The sequence below is a fragment of the Jaculus jaculus genome, unplaced genomic scaffold (genome assembly GCF_020740685.1).
Source record: "Jaculus jaculus isolate mJacJac1 unplaced genomic scaffold, mJacJac1.mat.Y.cur u25, whole genome shotgun sequence".
Lineage (NCBI taxonomy): Eukaryota > Metazoa > Chordata > Mammalia > Rodentia > Dipodidae > Jaculus > Jaculus jaculus.
The window spans coordinates 225,252-235,727 of record NW_025423515.1 but is presented as its reverse complement, the minus strand read 5'-3'; the positions used below and the strand labels follow the sequence as shown (position 1 = coordinate 235,727).

Genomic DNA, 10,476 nt, shown 5'->3' with positions numbered 1-10,476 from the left:
TTCCCTGGGGATGATTATTCAGTTAGCATTGGGAGCTGCTGCTTCTGCAGTTTCTCCTGAACCCAGGTCAATGTGGGAAAGTTAGCATATCTCATGGTGAGCAATCAGCTACTTTCTTCTGTTTTTTTGCTTTTGTTTTTGTTTATGTTTTTCGAGGTAGGGTCTCACCCTGGTTCAGGCTGACCTTTAATTAACTATGTAGTCTCAGGGTGGCCTCAAACTCACGGTGATTCTCCTACCTCTGCCTCCCGAGTATTGGGATTAAAGGCATGCGCCTCCATGCCCGGCTATCAGCTACCTTCTTGTTGAAGTCATGGATCTTGAATCTCCCCAGTATTCTCTGCCATCTGTAAAATAAAACAGATTCCCCAACCAAGTGTGAGAGCAGCTTTGATTAAGGGGGATATGCAGTTTTGAGAAACATTTTGATGAGAATACTCACTTGTTCAGAGAACAATGAGGGCTCCTCTCTAAGAGTTGTGAGTTTCCTGCCTGTGGGGTGCTGACTTGGTTTCCAGTACTGGTTATGAGTTCTCTCCCACTGAGTGGGCCTCATGTCCCATTGGAGGGCAATTGGCTACCCACAAAGGCTGTGTGCCACTCTTTCACAAGTGTGTAATAAGTTCTTAAATGAGGAAAATCACTCTAAAATTACGGTTTATGGTTATAGCAAAATGGCTCAGTAAATAGCTATTTGATGTCTCCTGGCATGAGTTCAACTCCCAAGCCATCTAAATAAGCCAAATGCAAGATGTGTTCATTGGCAGCAGCAAAAGTACTGTCATGCCCAGACAAGTACACAAAAATAAATGAATGAGTGAATAAAAAAAAATTAAAAAATACTAACCCCAAGATGACCTCTGACAGACATGGAACACCAGGAAAGGAAACAAGATGCTCCCCGTGAGTCTGGGTGGAAGAGCTTCCTGCAAAACATGCCCCTGGGACCCAGGGTGGAGGCAGAAGCCTCCTTGCTGGGGCTGCTGCTACTGCTCCTAAGCAGCCTGGCTCAGGGTCAAGCATCCCTATGAGAGAGAACAGAAAGATAGGGGTCATTACAGGGCCGTGGGAAGGGAATGGAATCCCTCACTAGGAGTCTCCTTAAATCCTCTTGCCGCCCAAGACCCGGCCTGGGTCCCGGGAGGGCTCGGCAATGCAGCTCCTGGCCCTCGAGCCCTCCCTTCCCGAGCGGGGAGAGCTGGACTGCGCGGTCTGCTTCCGACCCGTCGACCTCGGGGGGCCCCGCGCCCCGCCGCCTGCCCGGCACGGCGCGCGCGCGCTGCGGCCACACGCTGTGCACCGCCTGCTTGCGCAGCTGGCGGCTGGGCGGCCGCGCGCGTGGTGCGCCTGCGCCGAGTCGTCACGTGCCCTTTCTGCCGCGCGCCCACCCCGCTGCCCCGCGGCGGCGTCGCGGAGGTGGCTCTCGACCCGGGCTTGTGGCCGCGGTTGGAGGAGAAGGCTCGGGCGGAGCGCGAACGACATGAGACGCGGAGCCCGGGAAAGGACAGCGGCGACGGGGACCCGGAGGACGAGGAGGAGCCCGGCGAGGCGGCGGCGGGCCCGGGAGGTGCCGGGTGGCGCGCGCTGCGCGGGCTGCTCGGCCGCCGGCTCCTGGTACCCGCGCGACGCTGGCGGCGCCCGTTGCCCAGCAACATGCTGTACTGTCGCGAGGTCAAGGATGTTACCCACGTGGCGGGTTGCACGCTGTAGCCGAGGTGAGGGGGAGCGGCCTCTTCAACCCGGCCTTAGTATGGGGCTTGATGTCAAGGCTACCTGCTCTGATCCCGAGACTGCTAGGTGCAGGGGGTTGAGCCGAGCGCAGAACACCCGGGAGCTGTTCATGCAAAACCATCACGGATGAGTGGAACTCGGCTGGTCTACTGACTGCCAGCATTACATTCCCAGCATGGACTGCACTGGGGATGATAAAAATGAAGCCTTCGTTGTGAGAAGAAAACAACCCGTTTTCTTAGCTGTGGCTTTGGTTGTTGTACAGCGAGGCTATGGTGTGTGAGCAACAGATTTCATTTTAGCAGTTGTCAATTTGGAATGCGAACAAGATGGGACAAGGGAGAAGGGGCATTTTGTCATTTTAATCTCGTTCCTCTGACCAGTAAGGATGTCAGTATGCCACCGCCTTGCTCCTAGTTCTGTGTTTCAGAAGTAAACCAGATGCCTCCTTATCTGTGACTGGAACCCTTCAGAACTTCCTTTCAGCTTGCCATGGCAGGTATACCACCTCCAAGGGCTATATAAAAAACTCTAGTGTTTGTCCAGAGTGAGTGAGTTACTTGGTAAAGGCATCAAAATTTAAACTTTTGAAGTGTTATTTTTATAATCAGACACGGTAGCACTACTAAATAAAAGATGTTCGCACATTGCCTATTAAATGCCATGAGCTGTACTTTAGTCTTATAAATATGCCTTACAGAAGTCATAGTCAAGGACCAGCAGTTCTGGTATCCCTATAGGGCAGTTGAAAGTACAGAATCTCAGGACCTCACCCACTGACTCAGATGCATTTTCACAGTCCTAGGTGATCTGTGTGCACATAAATTAAGAAGCACAGATATAGATCCTAGACACTCTGGTTACATCATCTGTGGATGGAACATTTAAAATACATTGCTTTATTTTATTGAAAGTTCTAAAATGGCATTGTATTGCTAAAGAAAACTTAGATTTTTCTGAGTTAAAAATGTGAACTTGTTAAGTTATGGGCCTCAATTTTTAGGGGTCTTCAAGCTTTTTTTAAAATTAAATTACCCATTTATAGAGTATAAGCCTGCATTTTTAAACCATATTTTGGTATTTCTTGTCCTTAAGTTTCAGCTTAAATGTTATCCTTTGGGAGCATCACATCCACCTCTTACAAACTAATACCTTGTTTGCTCTATTTTACTTTCTGTGTATGTACTGCCAAACTGAACTTTCATTTATTTTCTGAGTGTCTCCAAAGTAGAAAGTCCACAAGACTGTCTAGGGCCAACAGAAGTGTTAATGTGTGTCACATACTCAATAAATGTTTGTTGGATTTAAGAAAAAAACCCAAAAACTTCTTGTTAGCTAAGAATTAAAAATTCCAACACAACTAATGACATTTGCTGAAGTCCATTCTCCCTTTCCAGGTGTCAGCTTGTAACTATCTGGACATCTTACCAGAAACAAAGACATGTCCTAAACTCTTGTACAACCCTGTTGGCTTACAGTTTAACTTTATCACATTACAATCTCATCCCAGGATCTTGGGAGCCACCCTTTACTTTCACTTGTACAGAAGACAGAGAGAAGGGAGGGGGAGTTTCTTAGCAGTCTTTGAGATGTAATTGGAAAGCCACCAAAGTGCTGTGGAGGTCTAATGTTACCACATTTGACATTCTGTCTTGAGAAGCCAGTACCCACACTCATTTTTTCCCCTGAGTGTCTCTTTATCCCATGCTTAAAATCTTTGTTAAAAATGCCTGAGAGGAAGACAGCTGTGAGTTTGAGGCCAGTCTGGGACTATAGTGAGGTCCACGTCAGCCTGGCCTAGAGTGAAATCCTACCTTAAACCCCTCCTCCAAAAAATGCCCTTTTGCTTGTTTGCAAAGCCTGGCAGCCCAGGTTTGATACCACTGAATATAGATCAATGATTTTAACAATACTTCTAATGATGATGCTAAGGGAAAGATGCCCTCTCCTGAGAAGGCTGATGGGAAACATATCCCACCATTGTTCCTTCTGGCTACCTCCCAAGAACACAACTAGATTTCTCTCAAACTTACTCTTTAACTGAAAGATTGGGGCATTTTGTTAAAAGAGCCTCTTGGTGACATGACAGTGATAAAAAAGATTTTAAGTATTAAGTCCTTTAACTGCCTATAAAATTTTGTGAGAAGCATTTTAATGAAATAATAAGAAAATAAAAGGACCCAAACAGTAAAAGGGAAATATTAAGAAGGATACAAACATGAGGATCTGTGTTTATTAAGGAGAGATCTTTAATGGTATGATTTGGACCTAAAGTAAAATGACTAGATTATTCCAAAGTGGCAAAAATGAAAACGAAGACAAAACTAGTACTTTTATACATGTCACAGAAGGTCAGTATGTTGCACAAGGTTTATGAAAGATGAAGACTGTGTATATACATGGTTCCAGAAAATTTACCAACAATGACAGTGGGTCCAAAAAGAGAATAGGGCCCTGTAACAGACAGCTTCAGGTTCACTGAGATGAACTTTCAGACCAGACACAGTTATGGAGGAAGGGATATTTATTGAAGCCTGCAGATCCAGGGGAAGTTCCATAAATGGCAGAAGAACCTGGCTTGCCTTCACAGGACCAAGCAGAGAGAGAAAAGTACAAGCCTAAAGGTCAAAAACCACAGCACACACTTCAGGAACTCCAGCTAGGCACACTTTGCATATCTTTAGATTGAAATCTGAAACCCACCACTATACCTTAAGATCACCCAGTGACATTGCTTCCAGCCAGGTGGCTAAAGATGCAAACTACAAACAAATAACTGAATATATTGGGGGGAGGGGATCTATTCTATTCAAACCACCACATTCTGCCCCTGGCCCCCAATAGATTTATAACCATTACACATTGTAAATTGTACTCAGTTCAATTTCAAAGGTCCCCACAGTCTTGACCAATTTTAGATATTAAGACCTGTAAAATCAAACAAGTTAAGCACTTCTAACATAAAGGCACAGAGTAAACATTTTCAACTGGCATAATGCATACGAAGGAGAGACTAAAACAATGCAAACTCAACCACCATCAAACAGACATCAAACTTTTGCAGTTCAAGTTCAATATAACCAGAGACTAACAGTCTCCAGACTTTCCAATTCCGCCCTTCCAGTTGGGCAGAGTAGCCAGGGAACACTTCCATCTCAGACCAGTAGTGCGCTCTATGGTTGCCCTTGCATAGTTCTGGTATATCCAAAATCTCTTGAGGTCTTCATGGAAACCATGGTCCATCTTCCAAAGGCTCTTTCAGCCTATCAGGGCATCATGCCCTGCCTCATAATGCATCTCAGCAGCAGCTCCTGGAACCATGTGCAATTCATGACCACTCCTCACATTTTCCAAAGGCTCTTTTAGCCTATCAGGGCATCAGGCCCTACCTCATGCCGCATCTCAGCGGCAGCTCCTGGAATCGTGCAATTCATGACCACTTCTCGCATTTTTCATGCTTCTGAAGCCAATACCAGATGTGCAGGACACAGCCATATTCTTAATTCACAGACAAAATCAATCATAACCTTGAAAAGCAGGTTCCTTCTCCAGTCAACTATTTTCAAAAGTGTTTGCATTTTTATGATAGTGTTTCCTCAGGCATCCTTTCCATGGTAAAGCAATTGGACCATCTTCCTTTAAGATTGCTAATGTGTTTGACAATAGCAGATTCAGTAACCTAAAACCAGTCTCAGTGCCTGTAATTTTAACTTGCTTGAGGTTTTCCAGCTTAAAATCTTAAATCTTTCAGTCCAATATATTTCACCAAGCACATCAGTCCATTACAAATTTAACCTTGATCAAACTCTCTGGGCCTGGGCAGCAGGACACAGCCAGCCCTTATGCCAGTAACCCAGTTCCAACAAAGTCCTCTGCAGTCTTTCCTTCCCCTTAGAAAGCTCATAAGCCAAACCTTGAAGTTCAATGCTGCCTGCACTTAGCATTCTCAGACTCTCATCAGAATAGTCCATAAAACTTGGAAAAAACCACTCCAAAAGACATCTTCAGTTGCAAGCACCAAGTCCATGCCTATTCCTCCAAAACAAAGGTTCCAAAAGATCAATATCCACATGGTCAGGTTCATCTCACCCCACTCCTCAGTACCAAATTCTGTAACAGACAGCTTCAGGTTCACTAAAATGAACTTTCAGACCAGACACGGTTATGGAGGAAGGGGTATTTATTGAAGCCTACAGATCCAGGGGAAGTTCCATAAATGGCAGAAGAAGCTGGCCTGCCTTCACAGGACCAAGCAGAGAGAGAAAAGTACAAGCCTAAAGGTCAAAAACCACAGCACACACTTCAGGAACTCCATCTAGGCATACTTTGCATATCTTTAGATTGAAATCTGCAATCACCACCACACCTTAAGATCACCCAGTGACATTGCTTCCAGCCAGGTGGCTACAGATGCAAGCTACAAATAAACAACTGAATATATTTGGGGGCCATATATTCTATTCAAGCCACCACTGGCCCCTATGAAAAATATTATAAATGGTAAATACTAAGGGCTAACTTGAGAAAAGGCGCTATGTCTGAGGGAAAAATTCCTTAGAAAGACGAATTCAGTGTGGCATGGGTACTAATTAGAAAAATAGAGTACAAGCATGTACAGATTTGCTGTAAAGAAATCAATGAGAAGTGGTATTAAGAGCAAAGCAGTTTGAGTTTAGCTTCTTTCTGTGGAAGTGTCAGAAAGATAAAGAAGGTTCCATGCTGAACTCAGCCTGTTTCAGTGAGGTGCCTCGGCTCTAAAGCCCAGAAGGAAGGTCAAGCCCTGCCTCTCTAGTGTCTTCTCTTTACCTGGGGTCTAATTTGACAGAAGAAGGGATTCCCTTAGGGGTGACATGGATTGCTGTTACAAATCTGCTTTTTCTCTTCTCTAGGTGAGATATTCCCTAGAACTGGCAAACTTTTTTTTTGTGGGGGGAGATGGAGCAAGCCACCAGGATATCACTGGCAGAATCAAAGGAAAGAGGTATTGGAATGCCCCTTCTCTCTTCTTTTAATATGTGAGATAGCCAGCCACACTGAAAGCTTAAACCTTTTTGAGACCCATGCCTCTTTTTCTCTTAAAGAAATAAATAAAAATAAAATACAAATAAAAAAAACATTCATGCTGGGCATGGTGGTGCATACCTTTCATTCCAGCACTAGGGAGGCAGAGGTAGGAGGATTGTCTTGAGTTTGAGGCCACCCTGAGACTACCTAGTTAATTCCAGGTCAACCTGGGCTAGAGTGACACCCTACTTTGAAAACAAAACAAAACAAAACAAAAACCTTCATTCTATATAAGTTAATTGTCTTAGGAAGTTCATTATGGTATTGCAAAAGCTGGCTAATATGTGCTTTGTAAATATTTTTTCCCTATCTGAACTGTCTTCCTTCTGTTAATCATTTTCTTTGTAATGCAGAAGCAGTTGTTTCATGCAAGTCATTTGGAGTATTGGATATGCTAATAGCCTGATTTGCTCATTCCCACATATACCCCATGTGTAGACTGAAATATCACATTGTATTTCATAAATATATACAATTATTCTTTATCAGTTAAAATTAAAACCTATGAGCTGGAAAGATGGCTCAGTAGTTAAGTTGCTTGCCTACAGAGCTTAACAATCTGGGCTGGATTCCTCAGTAACCATGTAAAGCCAGATGCACAAAGTGGCACATTAACCTAGACTTTGCAGTAGCTAGAAGCCCTGGAATGCCCATTCTCTCTTCCTTTCTCTTTCACTCTCTGTGCTTGAAAAATAAACAAATAAATAAAAATATTAAAAAGTAAAATAAAGCCAGGTGTGGTGGTGCACACCTTTAATCCCAGCCCCTTGGGAGGCAGAGGTAGGAGGATCGCTGTGGGTTCAGGGCCACCCTGAGATTACATAGCGAATTCCAGGTCAGCCTGAGCTAGAGTGAGACCCTACCTCGAAAAACAAAACAAACATAAAAAATAAAATAAAATAAGACCTGGGCTGGAGGGATGGCTTAGCAGTTAAGGCATTTGTCTGCAAAGCCAAAGGACCCAGGTTTGATTCCTCAGGACCCATGTTAGCCAGATGCACAAGGGGGTGCACATGTCTGGAGTTTATTTGCAGTGGCTGGGGGCACTGATGCACCCATTCTCTCCCTTTCTCTTTCTCTCTGTGAAGTAAATAAATAAAATAAAATAAATAATATAAAATAACCTAAAGAAAAGCTCCCTATGTGTTTGGAGGTAGAGAGCCTCCATGTAGGAGGAAAGGACCCACAGGCCATCTCTAAGCCCTCACCACATTATTAGCCCAGGTCTCTTGAAATTTGACGTTCATGTAACTTATTTGGCCAGAATGTAGATTCTGATTCAGCAGGTCTGGGCAGGGTCTGGGGCTCTGCATTTCCCACAGGCTCCCAGATGGTGCTGTTGTTGCTGGCCCAAGGGCTCTACATAGAAGGTAGCAAGTGTCTAGGGAGGTGTATAGTAGCTCCAGGGCATCCTAGTCCCAGAACCTCTTGAATGGAGGGAGCCCTTTGCCTGTCACTCTCACAGGCTTCACACAAGTGCATAACAGCAGCTGCTTCTGAACTCATTTCTCAGAAAATCAGGATCTTTCTATAAATTATAAATTACTTGATGCCAGAATGTCTCCTCCCTGGGGTAACAGAAAGAAACACAAAGTTCCTTGAGGCCACCCATGATGTACCCTCAGCACCAGATCAGATCAGTCTAAGGCCTTTGAGCCAAGCTGCTCCCACTCATGTGATGTCATACACAGCCTCTGCACCCAAGGTGCTATGAGTAGCAGTCAGCTTGCTGTTTGTAAAATGCCTTATAATCATTTCTCTTAATTCCCCAGTCCCAAAATGGTCCTGCACAACCAATCATGGTGCATCCTTGGCCCTAATTTTACAAGACAATATGTCTGTCAGACAGATGTGAGGCTCTTGTGCAGGGGATAGGGAGAGAGAGAGACCTACAGCTAGCTGACTGTTAAATCTCCAGAAACAGAGGCCCTCATAGATGTCAACAGAATGAAACTTCTGCTCTGTAAACACCAGCAGACCCCGTCCTGCCATAGCTTCTTTCATATTAGCTTATTTGTCTTTTGATCCCATTCTGAGAATAGAGATGTCTTCTTGGACTGAATTAAAATTGAAGCCAGGAGGAAGAAGCTGGGAAACTTTGGGGTGGGGGGGGGAGGAAAGGCCAACTGTGGTATCCAATCTTCCCAGAGGACCATAGATCCAGAGTTGTGGGAGCCAGTCTTCCATGGGGAGACCAACGTATCCCCTATAGTGTCCACACTTTTAGTGAGTTTCCATATCACCATTGCATGGTGCCAGGGCTGGTCTGCATAATAAACACATAATTCTATCTCCTTTTTTTTGGGAGATACCTTAGTAAAGTGCTTGCTGAGTTCATACCTGTAACAGCTATGTAAAAGCTGGGCATGGTCGCATGTGCCTCTAATTTCAGAACTGGGAAGCCAGAGACAGAAGTTTTCCTGGTATTTACTTGTGTTTAAGGTTCAGTGTCTCAAAAATAAATCAAGTGCTGGGTATGGTAGCCTGTGCCTTTAATCCCAGAACTCTGGAGGCAGAGGTAGGGGGATTTCCATGAGTTCAATGCCACCCTGAGACTACATAGTAAATTCCAGATTAGACTGGGCTAGAGTGAAGCCCTACCTTGAAAAAAATATCAAAAACCAGCAGGGAAAACATCAAACATCTGTATATCTGTATATCTGGGACCCATGATGAAGTCCTTTGATTCCAAATGACTTCAACAAGGTTTGCCCCTTTGCTGTGCAGTTTGCACTCCAGGCAGATCTACCAGAACCAGAGGTAGCAGCTCTTCCTGGCAGCCATCTCACAGTCCTAGCATCTCCAACTTTCTGGATCTCCATTGCAAACCACTGTTCATCTTCATAACTCCACACAGTGGCCTTACTGTGCCTCAATACAGGAACTTCAACTATGCATCATGTCACCTCATCATAGCAGCTTCTGGAACCATGTGCACTTCAAGACCCCTTTTACGCATTCCTCATGCTTCTAAAACCAGTACCAAGTGGGTGACATAGTCAAATGTGTAAATCTAGAGGGGAATAAAGCTTGACCTTGATAGCAGAATGTGCCTTCAACAATCTTCCTTCAAGCCCCCAACTAGCAAAAGAATTTGCATTTTTACTAGCTCGAGCCTTCCATGGGTTGGATTTCAGCCCCCAGAGCATCATTTCAATTGTCCCAATGCAAAACAGTTATCCTACCTTTCCTGGTGGTGATCTTACAACTGAAGCTTAAGTGGCCTAAAAATCAGTCTCTCTGAAGTTACTTTAAACTTACATTCTTTCTGTAGCAAACTTTACATCTTTCATATCTTTCTTTTGAACACTTTCTTCCACCCAGCATACCAGTCTATAACTTTTAAATTCAACTTTACTAAAATTCTCAGTACATAGGCAGAACAAAGTCAGCCCACCTGACAGTAGCCCAGTTCAAACAAAGTTTGTTCCTTTCCCTTTAGAACCTCATAGCCAGTCCTTCACAGTTCACAATTTTCTTGGCAATTATGATTGCTTAACTATCAGAATTTCCCATAAAACTCTGCTTACAGCACTGCAAGACTTCTCAAGTCATATTCCTCCTGCAAACATGTTCCAAAAGACCAAAAACCACATAGTCAGAATTGTTGTAGTAATATCCTCACTCTCAGTACCAATTTTATATTTTAGTTACTTTCTGGTTGCTTTGGGACAAAAAGAA

The 10,476-nt window shown here is 44.2% G+C and overlaps 1 protein-coding gene and 1 pseudogene across 1 annotated transcript in view; both read left to right on the top strand.

The window, feature by feature from the left end:
- The first annotated feature begins 1,153 nt into the window (after positions 1-1,153).
- The window catches only part of LOC123457545, a 43,376-nt pseudogene continuing 34,053 nt past the window's right edge, over positions 1,154-10,476 (top strand).
- Positions 6,689-10,476, top strand: part of Pkd1l1 (polycystin 1 like 1, transient receptor potential channel interacting) — a 185,013-nt gene continuing 181,225 nt past the window's right edge. The window contains exon 1 of the mRNA XM_045141375.1: positions 6,689-6,712. The gene's annotated coding sequence lies outside the window, so the exon portion shown is untranslated. The remainder of the gene's footprint in view (positions 6,713-10,476) is intronic.